The sequence below is a fragment of the Euprymna scolopes genome, chromosome 27, assembly GCF_053919585.1.
Source record: "Euprymna scolopes isolate OS-2025 chromosome 27, ASM5391958v1, whole genome shotgun sequence".
In the NCBI taxonomy this organism is placed as follows: Eukaryota; Metazoa; Mollusca; class Cephalopoda; order Sepiida; family Sepiolidae; genus Euprymna; species Euprymna scolopes.
The window spans coordinates 93,424,937-93,446,274 of record NC_136508.1 but is presented as its reverse complement, the minus strand read 5'-3'; the positions used below and the strand labels follow the sequence as shown (position 1 = coordinate 93,446,274).

The following is a 21,338-nucleotide window of genomic DNA, read 5'->3' as shown; positions in this document are numbered from 1 at the left end:
CCCAAATTCCAGTGAAAACCAATTGCCGTTGCCAGCGTGAGGTCAGTGGTAGACAGCTGTTGCGATAATGCAAAGTCATTTGCAAAGGTTATTGAAAGAGGATGAGAGTTGTTGCAGACCAGTATATAATAATCCTAACTTGCTACAAAAGAAATAATGAAATGAATGGAGGAAGGAAAAAAACTCAATTGCTGAATAAAATAAACATGTCGTTTATTTTCTGTTGAAAATAAATGGTTTAGGTGGAACATATGTTCAGTTTAGTTGTTGACGACTACGCACATGGGGAAAGAGAAATGGCAGTCCAGCATGTAGAAAAAGCAAGAGAGAGAGAGAGAGGGCTGACCTCAGTAAAGCTGCACGTGCATGGTAGCAGTCGGCCATGTGGAAGTGTCTTCAGGCCACAAGCTGTGGACGCGAACTTCTCTGGTTGACGGACCAAGGCAAAAGGGAAGAAAGAGAAAGTTGAACGTTGTTGTTGACTTTTATACTGGGGTCAGTGTTCTGACTGCGCATGTCTGGATTTCACTTAAAAAGAAGTGACGTCACCAATGTGTGCATGTTTGCGTACGCACGAGCATGCATGTGTGTGTACATGGATGTGTGTATACGTGCGTGCATGTGGGTGTGTGTATGTGAGGAAAAAAACATGTTCGAATAGAGTACTGAAAATCTGGGGAGACCTATCACTCAGACTCTAGGGAAGACCACCGGTTATTATCAGTGAGTAATCTATGATGATAGCCTGTATAAGAACTAGTGAAGAAGTTATTGAAAGGTGGTTAGTACTGGAGATATCGAGAGACTTGTTCTCACTCAGATTCCAGAGAACACTTTGTTGGTAGAGAGAAATCTTTGATGATGGCCTGTGTGAAAGCTCCTAGTAGTAGTACTATTACTACTACCACTGCCACCACTACTATTACTACTACAATAACTCTCATACACTCTCTTTCGGCACACTTGGATCTCTTCAGTGTATGTGTAGGGGGTATTTTGATAAAATTATCTTTAAGGTAACCCCATGAATTAAAATTCAGTAAGTGTGAAGCCCATTCAGGATAAGAATTACTCCTGATGAGACGATCACCAAAGTGTCTCCATAGGTAGCATTTTCTTTGGATTGTTGCTATATAAAAATAAAAAAATTTAATATAACCTCAGTAGTAGTTAGGACCAGAGTTATCCTCCTTGGAGATACTTAGTTTCACTGCTAGATAGCGTTATGGTCGAGTAGTTTGGTACTTGCAGGAAGAAGGGAGGGCGTCATTTTATTCTTTAAAAAGTAAATGCATTTGCCTCAAAAGATTTTGGCCATTTTTGTAAAACAGAAGCGACCTCGTTTTAAGAGTAATTTGCAATGAAGCCAAAATAAAAATAAAGAAATAAAGAAAAAAATAGGGAGTGGGCTCAATTAGTGATTTGGGCATCTAACAATTACGTGGTCATTGTTGCGTTGCATTATTAAAAGAATGAAAAAAAAAAACCCTCCTGTTGCGGACCAGGATATAAATACCCTAACTCGCTACAAGAAAAAATAATGAAAGGAATTGAATGAAGGAAACAAAGAACTCAAATGCTGGAATAAAATAAACATGTTGTTTATTTTCTGTTGAGAAATGAAAGTCTTGGGTGTACACGTGTTCATTCAGCCGTTGATGACTACGTACGTGGAAGGAAAGGTGAATGCAATAGAGAAACGTGAAGTGGCAAGCCGGCCTGTAAAAAAAGAGGGTTAAGCTCAGTAGAGCGTTGCGCACATGTCTGTTTTGATGGACCAAAGGCGAAGGGGAGATAGAGTGAGAAAGTCAATCCAGTTCATGGAGAGAGAAAGCGTATGAAGTGTACTTGCGCTTGCCCCACATTACAGTAGCAGGGAAAGTGACGTTAGAACACGCGGTCGGTTCGTCGACTCAACAGGTCGAACGCTGGTCCGGACAAAAAAAAGGAAATTGACAGGTTTTGTTGACTTTTATACTGGAGTTAGTGTTCTGACTGCGCATGTCTGGCTTTCACTTTAAAGGAAGTGACGTCACAGTTTGTGTGTGCATGAATGTGAGTGTGTGTATGAGGCTGTGTATATGCGTGTGTGTGTGTGTGTATATGTGAGGAAAAACGTGTTCGAACACTCCCAATACTTATAAGCAGTAAGTAAGCTCTACAGGCGGATGTATGTAAAATAAAAATTTAAAAAAAAATTAAAAAAGAAAAAATTAAAATTAAAAAAAAAAAATTAAAAAAGAAAAACCTTAAAATTTGTTATTCATTTTTATTTTATTTTTTTATATCGTTGAAATATGCGCGAGCCTTTTCTATAGTCTCACACGCGTTTACATCTGAAGCTATATTACTTGTCACATACATACGCGCACACAAACATACGCGTGCACATCCACACATGTACATATATTCATGTTCGCGTACATACACTCTCATTCACGTATATACGCACACACGCTAACGTACACACATGTACTCACCCACGCTAACGTACGCACATATGGACAACGTCACTTCCCCTTTCAAAGGAAATCGACACATGCGCAAAAGACGACCGGAAATAACTATAAAAGGAAGAGACAAGCCGTTTCTAGCCCTTTTCGACTTAGCTCTCAAGCTGAGCGGCCATCGGACCATTCGCCCCCCTTTCGGGGCACCCGCGCGCGTCACGTCCCCTGCGACTATGTATGGGGCACGAGCTAACAGACAGTATGTACACCTTACACATTTTCTATCTCCATGGCTTGGATTGACTTTTTCTCATTTTCTCTCTCTATATATACTACAACAGACTTTCCTTCTCACCAGCTAACAGCGAGAGACGCACACCAAACTGGATTGGCTTTCTCCCTTTCTCTCTCTATGACAATAAACTTTCCTTCTCACCAGTAAACAGCGAGAGACGAACGCGGACATGAACACGTGTTGTGCCCTTTTCTTTCACTTTTTTTTTCACAAAATAAGTCCTACTTCGTTTAATTCAAGTAAACGCGTTGTTCGTTCCTTCCTCAAAGCAATTCATTTTTCCTTTCCCAATCCAAATCATTTCTCTATTTTGTACGGCTGGGGGATATGTATAATATAGCTACCAGTCCACTACAACTACTATCAAGTAAATATCAAATTTTCAGGTTATATTAGACTTGTTAAATTTCTCAACTCTTGGGCATTTTAGGTTTAGAGAAAAAGTTTTTTGTTTTGTTTTTATTTTTGAAGAGTTCCACTCAGAACAAGAGAAGACAACTCAACTGTTCCGTCTGCCTGCTTCCCACCGGACTACAACTTGGATGTGTTCAAGTCCAATGTTAACAAATTCCTAATGAACTGCCTCCTTAAGTAAACACTTCATCAAATCTCCACACTAACGTAATGTACTGGCAATAACTCTTATCCCTGAGTGGCTTCCGGGCCTTGATAAGTGGTGATCACTATGTAAAAAAAAAAAAAGAGGTTCGTTAAGTTTTTCAACGAATTTATTCGAAAATGAATTAAATTAAATTTTTAGGGTATCTTTTGTTTATTAATTTGTTAGCTGAAAGTACAGAATAGTTACAAAATACTCTCCCTCCCGATATAAAGAATGGGTTTCTAAACAAAAGCGTTATTATTTTAACACGTCCGTATTCTACATAATTACCAAAAATCTAATAAAAATATAACTGATTTTTATTACTCGGCTTATTATTTAATATCTTAATTTGGTAATTAATTTTCTTAAAAAAAAAGACGATGCATAAATTTAGTGTATTTATTTTGTTTTCACCAATAAGTTAGGTAAAAATTTAGCAATTATCTCCCTTTGTTCTGCGTGCAATTGTTTAAGACGGGGGTAGGGGGGGAGAAGAAGTCCTCCAAACCTAAAATGCACAAGTGACAATTTTTCGACAGTAGTAAAGTTTTAACGTAAACATGATTCCTTCAGTTGATATGTTTTGCGGACGTCTCCATCGGCTGGATCACTTAATTCTTTGGGAAAACAATTTTTGATTGGTTAAAGTCAGCTAGCTTCCCCCGTTGTGTTTTTTTTTTTTTTTTTTTTTTCCCTGCGTGACAAGGCAAATCACATTTTTTTTTATTTATTTCAATCATCATCAACCATTACACCCAGTGGTGTGTTGGGCAGCAACAAAGCCCCCCTCCAACCTCCTCTGCTTATCCTGAGCCAACCTAGTCAGTGAACCTCAAGAATGCTGCTGCATAGCTTTCCTTTCCCATTCCGCCGTTCTTCTCAAAGTTGCTCTTAGCCTTCCTCTCTTCCTTTTGCCATCTGGGGTCCAGTGCAATGCTGTTCTAGTGATTGATTGTGGGTCTTTCCAGAGAACGTTCCCAATCCACTTCCATCGTCACTTTTTGATGATTAGGCCCATATCTTCTTGATGGCATCTCCTTAGTAGGCTTTCATTGGAGATCTTCTCAAGTATTTTGAAGTGATTTATTGAAATAAAATATAAAAAAGGGTACATTATTGAAAAATATACAATCAAAGTAACAAAATAATAACAAAATTATACAGTTACTCTCTATTTGATGTTTATATGTATGTTTACTTTAGTTGTTTATTTTCTATTGTTATTGTTACTTTTAAAATTGCTTTGTATCACTATCCTAGAGTAAAGCTTATCCTGTGAACACAGTTGTTCGTTATTTCTCTCCTACAGTTTAATAGATGTTGGGGTTCTTTAAAGTATAGTATAAATTTTTTATGAAGGCATAATCTACATGGATCGTCTAGGTCTCTACATGTGTTTGCTTTTCTTACTATTTTACATTCAACTACCGGTACACGTCTGCTTTCTTTGAGTTCCCAGTATTTGTTTGCTAGGGTTGTTTTCAACCAGAGGTTAAAAAATCTTTATAAAATCTAAAAGTGTATTCTTATGTAAAACTAACTGGCTGCCCGGCATTGCTCGGTCGTAAAATATGCTTGAATATTATATTTTAATTTATGCAGATTCTGTGTTTATTATTATAGAGCCAATTTGCTATTGATTATATTGTTCCCAATGTATAGCGATTTGAAAAGTAAAAAAAAAGAAAAAAAAAGAAAAAAAAAACATAACTTGGGTGCGATCAGCTAGAATCAAAACCATCATCTTTAGTTGTTACAATTTGAGATATCATCAGATAAGAAAAATGAACCAATTTTAACATATAAATGTATATTTGTGCATGTGTACAAATAAAAGCGACCATATTTTTAGCGATCAGCTAGAATCGAAACCTTCCCCCTTAGTCATTACCATTTGAGCTATTGTCAGATGAGTAAGAAAAATTAACCAATTTTAACATGTAAATGTATATTTGTGCATGCATACAAATAACCCGTTTAGTTGACTTATGCATACAAATAACCCGTTTAGTTGACTTACGCCTGCCAAGTTCCAATTTTTTTCAATTTTGAGCTATGTAGGCCAAACAGCATTCCAAACTTCAAATATATCCTATTTTCATGAAATTTTTATTATATATATATATATATATATATATATAAAAGTGAACGTGTCTGTCTGTCTGTGTGTCTGTGTGTCTGTGTGTCTGTGTACATTTCCCTACGCAATAACTCTGTCAATTTTTAGTCTATAGACTCGAAATTTGAAATACCGGGTACTGAGATTTGGGAAAATCGATGTGACAGGTGTCAGCCAGAAATTTGGCTGTTAAGGGGTCAAATTTCAACGATTTGACCTTTAAGAACTCTACCAAACTCCTCCGACAATTTTGGGTCTAGACACTTGAAATTTTAGATATAGGTTCCTTGAACCTGGATCTAACTTAATAAAGTGATTTGAGCCCGAAACTATAAATTTTAAGGGGTCATAATAGGGGTCAAAGTTTTAAAAAATTAACCATTTTTTTTTTGTTTTTTTTGCTTTTTTTGCACAGTATACACCTCCAAACACCCGAGCAACGCCGGGCACCCCTACTAGTATATATATATATATATATATATATATATATATATATATAGAGAGAGAGAGAGAGAGAGAGACTCTCTCGTTGATTTCGATGTATGAGGTTCAGCCACAACTATGTTGGTCAGAAACCCACACAGATGATTTATTTATGATGGTGAAGACTTTGTGTAGAACCATCCACATTTTTGGTATTACTTTTAACTTCTGTCAGTGCAGATAGCTACCACAGGACAGAGTATACAGTAGACCGCAGGAGGTTTTTACATCAGAGTTTCCTTCTCTTAGACGCATGTCTTAACGAAGATGGAAGGGGGGGGGAGGCATCTCTTCCTGTGAATTAATGCGCTTCCAGATACTAACCTGGAAATTTCTACAACTCGGTGCGCCATATGCAGCGCCTAACCTTCCCAAATGGTCACCCATCTGGTACTGGCCAGGCTCAATGTTGCTTAACTTTGGTGATCTGGTGAGAACTGGTGTGTCAACGTGATTGTGCCGCATATACATATATATATATACATATATATACGTGTGTGTTTGTGTGAAAAATATGCTTTTTCAATTGCATTTCACTCTGTATTTATACCAATCCTTTTATTTATGAAGCTCAATGTATGTTAAATGCAACTACAGAGCATATAAAAATAGATGACAAAACACTTATATTCCAAATTCCAAGATGTCATTTATCTTACTGCTTATTTCTTTTAACATATTAAAACGTCCACTCTTGACAGTATCTGTTTTGTAGCACAGTAACCATCATATAATGAGATGTTAATTTTGAATACATATATCTATCTATATCTATCTATCTATCTATCTATATATATATATATATATATATATATATATATATATATATATATAATTCTTTGGAGAAGGCAATGGAATTGGTCCTTGAATGTCTGCGTTACCCTCTATATACGATATATGTATGTACCCCCACCTCTAAATGACCTATGATAGTTTTACGTAATTAACGTTGACCAATTTTTATTTTCATTTATTTTTGTGCTCGTCAGTCATGTTCATATAATTGGCCAGCATCTAAGTTAATCTTATAACATTCCCAATATCAGTTACTGAGAATTTGATCCCAGTATTTGGCAGACATCTGTTTACAATTCTGTTGCGTGTGTAATCCTATTTTTTATGTTTAAATGGACATCCGGCATTGAATCGAATAACTTTTTTTTTTTTTTAAATTAAAAAATAAATCAATAAATTGTTGTGTCACTATAAACTGGAACCACACCAAATAATCGAGGACGATCAGAAAGGATGGAAAGTACTAACCAGACCTCCACTGGATGAGGGCGAAGACTGGGATATTGGGAAGGCTTTTTGCCACTCATGTTCCAGTGAAGATAAATGGTCACTACCAATGATAAATCAATGGTAAACGGCTGTTGTGATAATGCAAAGCAATTTGCAGAGTTTATCAAAAGAGGTGGTGAGTACTTGAAATATGGGGAGACTTGCTGTTACTCACACTTCAGGGAACACCACAGGTTGTTCTCAAAGAGAATTCTTTGATGATGGTCTGTGTGAAAACTTCTGAGTAGTAGTAGTAGTAGTAGTAGTAGTAGTAGTAGCAGTAGTAGTAGTAGTAAATTTATGTTCACGGTATTTCACTCAGTGCAAGGTCAATCATTTTAATTATCTCTGTCTATATATAAACAAGCGGGGAGTACCCAGCATTGCCCGGGTGGAGGATATTGGCACAAGGACGGAGCAATGTTAAGAATGGCTTCCATATGGTTAAAATAAAAAAAAAAGATCAAGAGAGAGGTGAGTTGTTAGTCTTCCACGCTAACCATTAAGCCAAAAAGGATAGTGAATTTCATGAGTTGGTAATTAACTTTTGCCTGGGTGGAGGATATTGGCACAAGGACGAAATAAAAGAAAAATTTTTTTTAAAGATAGAGAAAGAGGTGGGATCGAACTCGAAAACATAGAGTAATTAGTCTTCCACGCTAACCATTAGGCCAAAGACGAAAGTGATTTCAATGAGTTGGTAATCAACTTAAGAATCATAGGAGTCGCCACGCATGCACAGAAATGAATGTTGCTTTTAAACCTGGTCAGGGGTCAAGGTAAGGTATTTATTTGCTTCCCCACGAAAACAAATTAGACACAAGGTCATGGGGGAAAACCAGCTCCCCCTAAAAGGGGACACTTTGCAGTGTCCAAATAAATAGTAATTGTTTCAGTATGAAGGGTTTCCCTTGCATTGACCAAGGGCCAATTACTTAGGTGAAGCATCAGAACAGCTGGCCGTGGGCCAGTTAAGCTTCCCGCTTTCTGTCGTTTGCGCTCGAATAGTTTTGTTTTATATGAAAAAGCCAAACAAACACCCAAGAGGACGCCACGGTGGGAATTTTGTTTGACTCTATCCAAAAAAAAAAAGGAAAGAAAGGATGTCCATTTGTGAATGCGAGATATTACAATCTGGGAAGTATACGAAAACTTCTCACGGAATCTAACTAACACGAGAAGCCCGATTTGAAAAGCCTTTGGCAGACATACACAAACACTTGCGCCCATGTTGCCTTTTATATATTAGACTAGTGAGTGTGCCCGGCGTTGCCCGGGTGTTTAGAGATGTGTGTGTGGGGGTGGGGGGAGGGTAAATCAAAACAAAGTGAAGTAATAACCCTGTTTAAATATTATATAAAAAAAACAATGTTAAAACGTCTTTTAAAAATCGGAAAAACAAAAAAACAGTGAACATGAAGGAAAAAAAAAACAAAAATAAACGAACATGATGCAAAACGAACGATATTAAAACTTCTTAGCGGGGATGACCGAGTGTTTCAAAAAAAAAAAAGTTTTGGGGAAGGAGGTAGGCTGGAACCCGAATCCTTGAGGCGAAAGTGAAAAAAAAAAAGCATGATGACTTACATCGACGCTACAAAGGTAGGGGAATGAGAATGGATGAAATTTAATGTTTAAAAAGTGAATTGACAGGTGCGTAAATTTAATGAGGTCAGAAATCAATTCAGCAGTTAAATTTGGCTGCGAGGCAGTTTTTTTGGTTTTGTTTCCCCAAGATGTTGGGTTGGGGGGAAAACCAGCTCCTTATAAAAAGTGGAGTGTCCAAATCGATAGCAGTTGTCTTATATAAGGCCCCCCCCCCCGCATTGATCAGTGAGCATTAGTCTGCTCCGGATTCAGTTTTGCTTTTATACTGAGAAGCCAAACAAACACACGTAGACCAAGAAATATCGCGAAAATAGCGTGTAAAAGTCGCCGAAAGTAAAGATACACGCAAGCGCGTTTCGTAAATCATAGATATTATAATTTAGGTAGCATATAAAAGGTTCTAAGAAACGGTAACCCCCTCTGAAAAAAAGCATTTACCAGACATACACAAAAAATGCACACACTAACACACATTTTGCCTTTTATATATATAGATATAGAAGAAGACACTTTGTGCGTGTGTGTGTGTGTGTGAGAGAGAAAGAGAGAAAGAGAAAGGAAGAAAGAAAGAGAGAAAGAGAGACAGAGAAAGGAAGAAAGAAAGAGAGAGAGAGAGAGAGTGAGAGAGTCTCCTACATTGAAATTTTACGCAAATTCGGCCGCAAATACTATGAGATATTGAATATTTAGTCAGGGTTTACTTGCAGAGAAAAGTATCATCATGCCAGGTTGTCCTGACAAACTTTGTACGGAGACACTTTAGACACTAAGGGACAGTGTATAGTAGAAATTCAAGCTCTTTCTACATGTTATAAAGCAGGTGCTTCTAGAATACGGAAAAAAATCAAACTTTAGAAATTATATGGAACTTTTTGCAACATTATTGCTCCAAAAATTTTATCATAAACTTTCACAGAAATACATGCAATAATAGAAGTAAAATATGATAATGAAATCATTGTGTATGCAGTGCTCTGGAGGTGCACAGCAACTCAACCAAAGTGAATGTGTTGTATTAGGTGGGATAATGTACAGTCGTCAACGAAATAAACAAAAAAAAAAAATCATGGTATGCATGTGCGTTGTGGAGGTGGGACACAATTGGTTACGTTTTATTTGGATTCTTTTAATTATTTGTTCTCATCTTAAGTGTCATTTTCACAATGTTTCAGTTAATGTAGCGTAACCTGGTCAATTCCATACTTTTTGCTTTGTTCAGTTCTGATTCTGCAGTAAGACATATCAACACTTGATAGAGTTAAATAAAAAAAAAAACGATTACCGCCAATTCAGTTATCATACAACAGATCAAGAGCTGACTACAATATGGCCATCTTCAAGTCCAATGTAAACAAATTCTTGATGAGCCGTTCCCCTTAAGTAATCCAATTTACCAAATTTACATGACTAACGATTACTATGATATTGTCCCATTGACTACTGTACACTCTTTAACCCTTATCCTCGAGTGGCCTCTGGGCCTTGATAATTGGGGACTCCTATGTTAAAAAAAAAAAGTAGAATAAAGTAGAAAAGTTGACTGACAATGTAGGGTAACCTAGGGCAATTCCATACCATGTCTAGTAAGCATTCAAGTTCTCTCCACAGGATGTTAGTAGTAACAACTGTTGTGATCATCTGAAGCGATGCCATGGATCTGTTTATGCATCTGGACAATGTTATTTAGAAGAACGGATCTCGAGGTAATGTTATTTCCAAGTACGGGTCGATGAATGTCAAGATATGTAAACGTATTCAATAAGCAGGTGGATCTATATCTGTGCCTAAATCAAAACGCAGATTCCATGAACAAAGCTTCTTTCTTAGAACTGCACGCCTGTGGAACTCTGTTCCGTCTGCCTGCTTCCCACCGGACTACAACTTGGATGTCTTCAAGTCCAATGTTAACAAATTCCTAATGAACCGCCCCCTTAAGTAAACACTTCATCAAATCTCCACATTAACGTAATGTACTTGCAATAACCCTTATCCCTGAGTGGCTTCCGGGCCTTGATAAGTGGTGATCACTGTGTAAAAAAAAAAAAAAAAATCTGTTGGTCAGTGGAAAAAGCAATTGTGGGCATCATATGATATCAGGCTGGAAACTAAGATCTGTGTGTATGAGGCCGGGGTTTTATCAACTTTGTTATATGCTTGTGAGACATGGGCCACTTTCATATCCCATATACATCAGCTAAAACGTTTCCTTCAGAACTGCTTAAATAGTCTTACCCTTGACATCAAAATGTTGGAGCAAGTTGCTGTTTTAAGCATTGAGTCTTGTATAAGTAAATACAAACTTCGTTGGGCTGTTCAGCTTGTTCATCTTATTGATGACTTCTCGTAGGTGATTTATGGGAACTAATTGGGAATACTTGCCTGGACAATGTTATTTAGAAGAACGGATCTTTAGGTAACCTGGGTCAATTCCATACTTTTTGCTTTGTTCAGTTCTGATTCTCCAGTAAGGCATATCAACACTTGATATAGATTAAAAAAAACAAAAACAATTACAGCCATTTTTGTAGTGGATCTGTTTATGCATCTGGACAATGTTATATCAACACTTGATATAGATAAAAAAAACAAAAAAAACAATTACAGCCAATGCAGTTATCATAAAACAGATCGAGAGCTAAGCTGACTTAAAAAACAAAAAACTCATTAAGTACATTTGAAAATGGCGTAATTCCATACATTCCAATTGACAATTACATAATGTGTGAAACATCAGCAAATTAAGATAGAAATGAAATCAACATCAGTAAACCGAGCATTTATTTAACAGGATAGAATAGGCCTAGGCATGACTGGAAAAGAGAACGGTGCGGAGAAACTGTTTAACTCTGACAAAATACGACCTGCACAAGCCTTAGTTAATAGCGGAAGAGAAACTTTAAAAAATGTTTCCTCTGGCTTTGGAAGGAACCCATTAAGGGTCGCCATCACTGTCTGAGTCATTGCTATTAATTTGTAGTTCTGTGATGTCAGCGTTTGGCTCTGAGGTGCCAGATAGCCTAGTGAGGGTGCAAATCGATTAAACCGTTCTTCAGAGTCATCCACAAAGAGTGGTATCTGTATAGGATCTCATGGCATTACCCATACTTTTTTGAACCCTGCCGTAATATTGTCTGCTGAGAAGCAGCTTGACTGCCATAAGGATTTGAAAAGATTTGGCAAACGTTTTTTATTGAGAGGCATGGCCAGATTCTGCTGGGAAAACCAAACAATGACAAAATATAGAATAATGTGACAAATTCACTGGTGGGAAATATCAGGAAAAGCTAAGATACAGAGTTGAATGATAAAAGTGTCGCCCTAAAGAAAAGAACACTACAGCTTCATTTTAAAACTTTTATTGAAAAAATCAATTCAGGTAACTTGATTATATAGTAGAGCTGACATCTAGTCAATATAGCTGCCTTCAGCCTCAATCATTGCTTTCATAGCCTGGGTCTTTTTAGACCTGTGGGCCAGCGCAAAGTCCTACTGCCACATCCAGAGTCTGCTAGCAGGCACCTGATTGCACCAGAGGATCACCACACTCTTCAATACATCCAGGTACACTTTGGTGTTGACTTTCAAGCCGACTTCATGTGGCCCTCACTTGAAACCACACGAAAGACCATAATCGTGGCCGGAAACTTTGTTCTTATCAGCCTGAATACGTCCCTGTTATTCATGGCAATCTAGCCATGCATTTTGAGGGTGCTGGCAATGGTCCTGTTGTCATAACTTGGATTGGTAGATAGCATAAGTTGTACAGCAGCACATTTCTGATCTCACTCGTTGAACATCGTGTCACTTTCAGACATGATAGAAGTCTCCTATCACTCTTGGGATCTGTACACAACTGGCCAACTAGTAGATGGTCTGCAAAAAAAAAAAAAAAAACCCAAAGAAAACCGGTTTTCTATCAAATGGAAATGGAATCATATTGTCTTTTCTATGGAAACAATTTCATCGTTCCACCCTGTATGTAGAAGGAAAGCCTTTTTTTTTACATGTTAAATACTTATGAAATCCATTGGGAAATTCGATACTCCAGGGATATGGATTTTCCTCAAGCACATGTTCATTTGACAAAGCATAAATCAAGACATTCCTAGACTCTTTAACTTTCTTCCATGGTTTTTGTACATAACTTATCCTCGAATGCCTAAAGTCTCTCCATACAGGGGTTTATCAGATCAACCTGGCATGAGGATACTTTTTCCCTAGAAGTAAACCCTGTCCTAATATTCAAAACCACATAGTATTCGCTGCTCAAATAAGATCTCCTTACTATGGCTAACTCACATTAGCTTTTACAAGGAATGGTGCACCTTCTCCAAGTGATGTTGCCTTAAGTAACAGCACGAAGTTGGATACTCCACCAGACTCGATGAATATTTGTCCTGGAATCCAGTAAGACCAAAATACCAGAACAAAAGATATACTACAACATATGAAAATGGTTAATTGGGGAGAGGAAAATTATGTTCATAAATTCTTTACTAACTCAATGTTTGAGAGATAAAGAACTTTAATAGAACATTCGAATATCTATGTATCTCATATAGAGTTCCAATGCTATCCCCAGGTTGTAGGCCCCTTGATCTCTGAGAACTTTGACTGAAGTAAAATAAAAAAAAAAAGGACTCTTTTTAGCTTTCTTTCCAGGTTTTTGTAGATAATTCACAGGAAATAACCAACTTAAGACAATAGCTATGACATGAATACAAATATAAAGATGACTGAAAAGTGCAATTGTTGTGTTTACCTTAGGATGGCTCTGGATTGTGTTGTTGAATCAATTGATGTTTACTTTATGCATTAAATATTCTGAACATAGCGTCCAACTAGTCGGTTAAACGATGGAGCCTGATTTCAGATTATTTAATGATTTTCTTTCAAATTGAATTGTTTTCTATTATATTATTTACTAGCAGGGATACCTGGCGTTGCCTGGGTGTTTGGAGGTGTGTATATGTGTAAGGGGGTGGAGGTTAAAGTAAAGAATAAGCGAAGTCATAACCCTGTTTAAATATTAAAAAAAAAAAAACGATGTTAAACTTCTTTAAAAAATCGGGAAAACCCAAACCAAAAACAAAAAACAAACGTAAAACTTCTTTAAAAAAGAAATCGGAGAAACAAAAAACAAAAATAAGGGGAAAAAATGATGAACGTGTTCGGAAAAACAAAAACAAAAAAAAAAACCACAGCAAAAAGCAAAAAAAAAAAAAAATGGTATAAATAAATAACCCTTCGATTTGGTTAAGTCCAGTAGAAAGCATAGAACGAAAAGGAACGTTAAAATTCCATTTCAGTTTTTTTAAGCAACTACAAAACGAAATAAAGCAAAAAAATAAAAAAAGGCATAAATAAGGCTTCGATTCAGTTAAGTCCATGGTGCGTTTAACCCAGTAGAAAGCATAGAATGAAAAGGAATGAATCTCAATAAAATGAAAACTTAATTTCAATCACTACAATAACTAACACCAGGTAAATTTTAATTTCTTCTTCTTACATATATTTCAAGGTTTGAATTGGATGGAATATTAGAATTTCATTGGCAGCCAAGTCAATTTTTTATGATATACCTTAGGATGCCTCTGGATTGTGTCGCTGGATCAATTGATGTTCACTGTTGTTCCGTAACTGTCATGCAGAAGTGCTGAGAGTTCTTTGGGCTGCCGAACGTTTGTAAACTGTTATCTTCAGCCGAAGATAACTGATAGTTTAGCTTCCAGTGGACAGGGGCCGAAGGAATAAAGACATTTATTTCCTCATTGCTTTCAGGGATCTGTCTGATGACTGACAGCGATTACCAAAATTCATGAAGTAGTCCTTCTTTGCGACTGTTATTAGGTTGAAAAGAAAGTTCTTGCGGAATTTTGAATTTTGATTTCAAATAAGTTTTCGTTATAATACCTTTACTTTATATATCATATTAAAGAGCGTTTTTTGCTTTATCTAATCGTTTAAATTACAATCGTTTTAAAACAATTGTCTTTTCAGAAAGTTTAATACAAGATGGAAAAAAAAAGGCAAATTCGAACAATTTTTTTATTTCAATTCAAGCTAGGCCAAAAAGCTGCTGAAACAGCTCATGATATCAACAAAGCATTTGGCCCAGAATACACTAGTGAACGCACAGCACAATGGTGGTTTAAGAAATTTTGTGGCGGCGATGAGAGTCTTGAAGATGATAAGTGTCGTGGCCGGCCATCGGATGTTGACAACAATCAATTTAGAGCATTAGTGGAAGTCAATCCATGTACAACTGTTTGAGAACTTGCTTTTGAATTAGACGTAACGTATGCAATGATTTCCAACCACTTGAGAGAGATTGGAAAGACAAAAAAAAAATTGATGTATGGGAGCCTCACGAATTGAATGACAACCAAAATAAACGCTGTTATCAAGTGTCATCTTCTCGTCTTTTACGCAACAAGAATAACTTGTTTCTCGGTCAGTTTGTGACTTGCGATGAAAAGTGGGTTCTTTATGACAACCAACATCGCTCAGCTCAGTGGTTAGATGCTGATGAAGCTCCACGACACTTCCGAAGCCAGAGTTGCACCAAAAGAAGGTCATGCTGACTGTTTGGTGGTCTTCGACTGGTCTCATCCATTACAGTTTTTTGAATGCAGACGAAACCATTACGGCAGAAAAGTACTGTCAACAAATGGATGAGATGCATCAGAAACTTCGACAACAACACCCAGCATTAGTCAACAGAAAAGGCCTAGTTCTCCTCCACGATAATGCCCAACTGCACATTGCTAAATCGACCCTACTGAAGTTGAACGAATTGGGCTCCAAAACTCTGTCTCATCTGCCATACTTTCCAGATCTCTCACCTACTGACTACTACTTTTTCAAACATCTTGACAACTTTCTGTGTGAGAAATGCTTCCAAAACCTAAGTTATATCAAAAATGCCTTCAGTGACTTCATCACCACCAGAACGCAAGATTTTTACGTTAATGGCATAAATACACTTGTTTTGTGTTGGCAAAAATGTGTTGATTCTGATGGTGCTTAAATTCCGATCAATAAATTTTTGTTTGAGCCAAGATATGTGCATTTGAATTTAAAAGTCTTGTTAACCTGATAGAATAAATGCGGCCTGCAGGTTGATTGGTTAGTGTGTAACCAAATCACCTAGCAGAGATATTTCTTCAATAGAGAAAATAAGTCATTATCTATGATTGCTACCACAGTCTAGGAAAGTTTGTTTTCTTGAGTTTATCTCATTTCATATCGTATCTCCATTCGTTCGTCAACATAAACGACAAATCTAAATGAACAAGCAATTATCTTCCTCTTAATACAGTTGTTTGGTAGATTGCCTCCTTTTTAGACCAGTAGTTCTCAAGCTGTGGGTTGTGACCCCCAAATCGGACCGCAACACCAATACCATGGGGTCACCAATTGATTTTGAGCCAACTGTGAATAATATATAAAACACAGTGAAAAACATATCGATAAAATGCCACTACAAGAAGTTTGGAGCAAAAATTTTCCAAAAATTATCAGAACGTCAGAAATCGCAATAAGGAAGCAGTATTTTTCCAATTTTTCATCCTTAAAAACAACACTATCTGTGCCCAAAACTGAACGGAAATTCCATGAGCAGAGTTTCTTTCCGAAAACTGTCTTTCTGTGGAACTCAATACCGTGTGTCTGCTTCCCAGCTGACTATAACATGGTCATCTTCAAGTCTAATATGAATAAATTCCTATTGAGTCGTCTAAGATAATCTAACCCTACCCAAGTTCCACTATAACTGATCTTGTTGTCTCACCATCTACCTAACACTTAATGCTTATCCTCAAGTGGCCTTCAGGCCTTGATAAGTGATGGCCTTCAAGGAAAGAAAAAGTATTGAAATCAATTAAATATGGAAGATGACTTGATGTGTGTCATACCGACAATAGATAGAATTGCTAGTTAAAAAAATCAAAAAAATCGCGATATCAGCTGTTTAATTAAAGTCAGTTCATAAGAGTGAAAATTTGTGCGTTCGAATAATTTTCAATTGATTTGCAATTAGTTAATTTTTGTAACAGTTTAGTGATTTTTCATGAATTTACGTATTATATAGTTACTTCACAAATAAACAAGTGAAGCGTGCATGCCCCCCCCCCTTGAGTGCACAGTGAACGAGGCATAAACAAAAAGTTCAGTATTTGCCCCCCCCTTCCATTTAGTCCTAAATGTCCCTAGGAGACGTCAAATCCTGGTGAAAATGAACAAATGGTGCTCTGCACCATGCAAAAAAAAAAAAAGAAATGACTAAGTCCATCATTTGCCCCCCCCCCCCCCTGTTTAGCTCCAAAAGTCCACAGGACCTTAACATATTTAAATTTTAAATTTGAGTTCAGCACTATGAAAAACTGCTAAATAGACATACACAAAAATTTTTGGACAAATATGGTAAAATAGTCCCCCCAAAAAATGGAATGTTTTTATTAATCCTAAAAGAGCCCCTGGGGCACACGCAAGAGTTACCGCGAAGGATAGATATAGAAATCAGTTAGTTACAACTTTTCAGAAAGTTTTATAAAAATCCAAGGCATAATATTTTTAATAAGCACAAAAGTGTCAATTTTAGCCATTTTAACCCGAAAGGCATCCCTACGGGGAGGAGGGGAGGTGCAACCGTTCTGTTACCTTTTACTCATATCATGTTTAATGTTTGTACGAAATTCAAAAAATTCCAAGGCGTAGTTATTGAGAAAAGTGCGGACAGACGAACGGACGAACGGACAAGGGTGAATTTACAGAGGTTAGGTTCACCCTCCTTCCTCCTTCCTCCTTTTGTCGGGTGGGGAGGGGGAGTCCCTCAGGGGGACCAATAATCTATAATTCAGTAATCGCAGTCAGTACGCAGTAATGACAGTTTGTTGTACGAAATAAATTGATGTATGCATAGGATATTTTAAGGACGGGGTCATTTCCTGATGGCTTGTTCGAAAATGGGTCGCCATGTTTGAAAGGTTGGGAACCACAGACACAAGTGACATTCGTCTGTTATTTTTATTTTTTTATTTATTTTCTACTACTGTAAGTTAATATGTGCTTGCTCTGCTGATCGTATGTACTGCTGGGTCACGCTCTTCGTCAACTTTGTTGTCTCTTTCTCTGTTTTTCTCGAGGCAGAACACGTCGTAACCCAACTTATAGTAGCTGGGTTTCACCGCAGAGAGCGCCGCACGGCGCGCACCAGTCACCACCACCGACCTCAACGTGAAGGGGCACACGCACACACTCTGTCGTGAGTACCCACGAATTTGCGTAACACGTATGAGAACACGCCCTTATTTGTTTATTTATTTATTTATTTATCTATTGATTTGTTAGTTTGTTTATTTATTTATTTATTTATCTGTTTGTTTATTTATTTGTTTGTTTGTTTGTTTATTTATTTGTTTATTTATCTATTTATTTATCTATTTATTTATTTGTTTGTTTATTTATTTGTTTATCTATTTATTTGTTTATTTATTTATTTGTTTGTTTGTTTATTTATTTGTTTGTTTATCTATTTATTTGTTTATTTATTTGTTTATTTATTTGTTTATTTATCTATTTATTTATTTGTTTGTTCATTTATTTGTTTGTTTGTTTATTTGTTTGTTTATTTATTTATTTATTTATCTATTTATCTATTTATTTATTTGTTTGTTTGTTTATTTGTTTATTTATCTATTTATTTATTTATCTATTTATTTATTTATTTATCTATTTATTTATTTATTTATTTGTTTGTTTGTTTATTTGTTTGTTTATTTGTTTGTTTATCTATTTATTTATTTATTTGTTTGTTTATCTATTTATTTATTTGTTTATTTATTTATTTATTTATTTATTTATTTTTCACATAACCTACTCGTTACTATTTTCTTAGCCTTCGGGCCAAGATCACAGTGTAGTTCCTTTTTGATTGTTCCCCCACCACCACTATCACCACCACTATCACCACCACCATCATCAACACCACCATCAACGAAATCTTTCTCTACTCCTGTTGAATTTATTTATTTGTTAATTAAAAAACGATCAATCTTTTCTGTTATAAAAAAAAAATCGATTTTATTTGGGAGCAGTTACTAGGACAGCCCCTGGAGTAGTTATTGTGAGTGAGAATTTTTAGCAAGGGATAACCCTTAAAGGTACAGTGACAAAGATGACTAAAGACCCCCGCCTCCCCATCTTTTGTGTTGGCCTTGTGCCTAATTGTTTTTTTTTTGTTTTTGTTTTGTTTTTTGCTAATATTTGTAATTCTTACATTTACAGAAAATAAATGATAAAAAAAATCACAGTGTAGTATCTGTTCTGATGCCATACTTCATTTTTTTTTTGTCCTCGGTTAGTGGAGGAGAAATTCTCCATGACTCAAGCAATTTTTATTGTTGTTCCTATCCAGAGTACCCCTTTTTGGGGAGTTAGATTTTCCCTACATTAAAAACCGACCTTGTGTCTAACTCATCCCTTGTGGGGAGGCAAGAAAATAGAAACATGACCAGTATATAGAAATATGTCTTGAATTTTACGACCCCATGGTAATGTTAGGATAATATCGCCATCACTGGAAATACAGAAGCGGTGAAGGTGAATGCTTCCGCATTGTTAACAGTACGGTTATTTCTATCTAAATTGTGTGTTGTTTTACTTGTTTTTGTTGTTAAATATATCTTATGCGTGTGTGTGTGGGGGTGGGGGGTATTTTTTTAGATTAGGTCCACCTCCACAATTTTCTTTTAAATTACGACTCATAGGTTTTCGATTATGCTGAATACAGAAATCGCATTGAAATTTTGCAGAAATAAGTAGTTATCGAGATATAAAAAGTTATATTATGCATTGTATTCTTTGGCGGCGCGTGTAAATTTGTTTATGGCGCGCGCATGCGCGTAAAAAGATGGCCGCCAAAGAATACAATGCATAATACAACTTTTTATATCTCGATAACTACAGACTTCTGCAAAATTTCAATGCGATTTCCGTATTCAGCATAGTCGAAAACCTAATTAAGTCGTTATTTAGAAGAACATTGTGGAGGTGGACCTTAGGTAAAAGGTAAATTTTTAGATTAGGTCCAGTGGACCTAATCTAAAAATTTACCTTTTTTTTTTCTTCTATTTGTTTGTTTCTCCTATATTAGGCACCGCCAAAAATGGCCAAAAAATCAAGTTTTTTTTTAAAACGAAATTACATTTATTAAAATTGATTATTTCTGAGTAACTTTTTTTTCCAGAAAGATAAAACCCTGAATTTCATCATACAGAAAACAGAATAATGTAAAACTTTTTCTACTATTTTTAATTAAATTTTAAATGTTAAATTTCCCCCAAAAGTTAACAATTGACATTTTTTGTCTTGCACAAAAAACGTACATAAATATTTAAAAAAAAAAAAAAAGGTTGTTTTTTTTAAATAATTCATTTATTTATTTGTTGTCTAACTAAGATTTAGGATGATTTTCTATGAGAATATGCAAAAATATTATAATATAAGTATCTGGATTTCAAATAATTCCACTTATTCATATAGGCAACCAGTTACTTCGCGTCGATCTAGAGTCTAGATCGACACTGTTTACGTTTGTATTCGATAAAAAGCAAACTATGGAAGACCAAACAGGCCAAAAAAAACTTATTTTTCAGTAACGAAAATTTCAATGTATTATTAACGCTGAGGCTGGCCAGTACCAGATGGGTGACCATTTGTATGAGTTTGGTTTTTAATGTGTATGTGTGTGGGGGCCAGGCTCCCCAAAATGGGGGAGGGGCAATTTAAAGCAGAATAAAAAAAAATTATTTCAGCGCGTTTGGTCCACCGTAGTCGAAAGGCGGCAAACGTTTTCAAACGGGATCGAAAAAATGATGCTATTTTTAACACAAAGGGCACAATATTTATCGATTTTTTTTGTATCGATTCTTCAAAGCATGCCCTGTTTAATAATGGTTATGTATTATTCGGCTCGCTAAAAAAAATTGTTAATTTATTTATCAAAGATTTTAAAATGGCTTTTTTCGTATAAATATTAAAAAAAAATTTTTTTTGTTTTGCTTAACTTAATTATTTTACTTAACATATTCACCGAATTTCGCACTTCAAAACTCAAAAGCGGGATAATTAAACAAAATCGAAGTTCTGATATTCAGACGTCAAAGTAAGGTATGCAAATAATTTTTTTTTCAATCTATATTTCTGTCCCTTACAACGACACAATATGTTGTGTTCAGTTTCAGATGATTATTTTAAGCATATTTGTACCACCTCAAAACAAGGGGGGGTTTGTAAGTAAAATAAAATATATATATAAATATCGTTTATGAAAAATAAGTACACTGTTATAAAGTTCATTCTTCTCTTAATAATCGCTGAAAATTTCGTATTGATCGGATGATTACCTGATTTTTGGTAGATTTTTAAAAAGACGGTCCGTCAAAAAGTACTGACCTGCCCACCCAGTTTTGGCGGTGCCTATCCTATATAAAG

At 35.9% G+C, this 21,338-nt stretch overlaps 1 protein-coding gene across 7 annotated transcripts in view; it reads left to right on the top strand.

Annotated features, from left to right (window-relative positions):
* LOC145248998 (uncharacterized) overlaps positions 1–21,338 on the top strand; it is a 119,490-nt gene that overhangs the window by 6,199 nt on the left and 91,953 nt on the right. For 3 of the 7 annotated variants that reach the window (XM_080110848.1, XM_080110844.1, XM_080110846.1), the window contains exon 2: positions 17,994–18,108. The exons of the other annotated variants lie outside the window; for them this stretch is intronic. The gene's annotated coding sequence lies outside the window, so the exon portion shown is untranslated. The remainder of the gene's footprint in view (positions 1–17,993; positions 18,109–21,338) is intronic. 7 annotated transcript variants of the gene reach the window in all.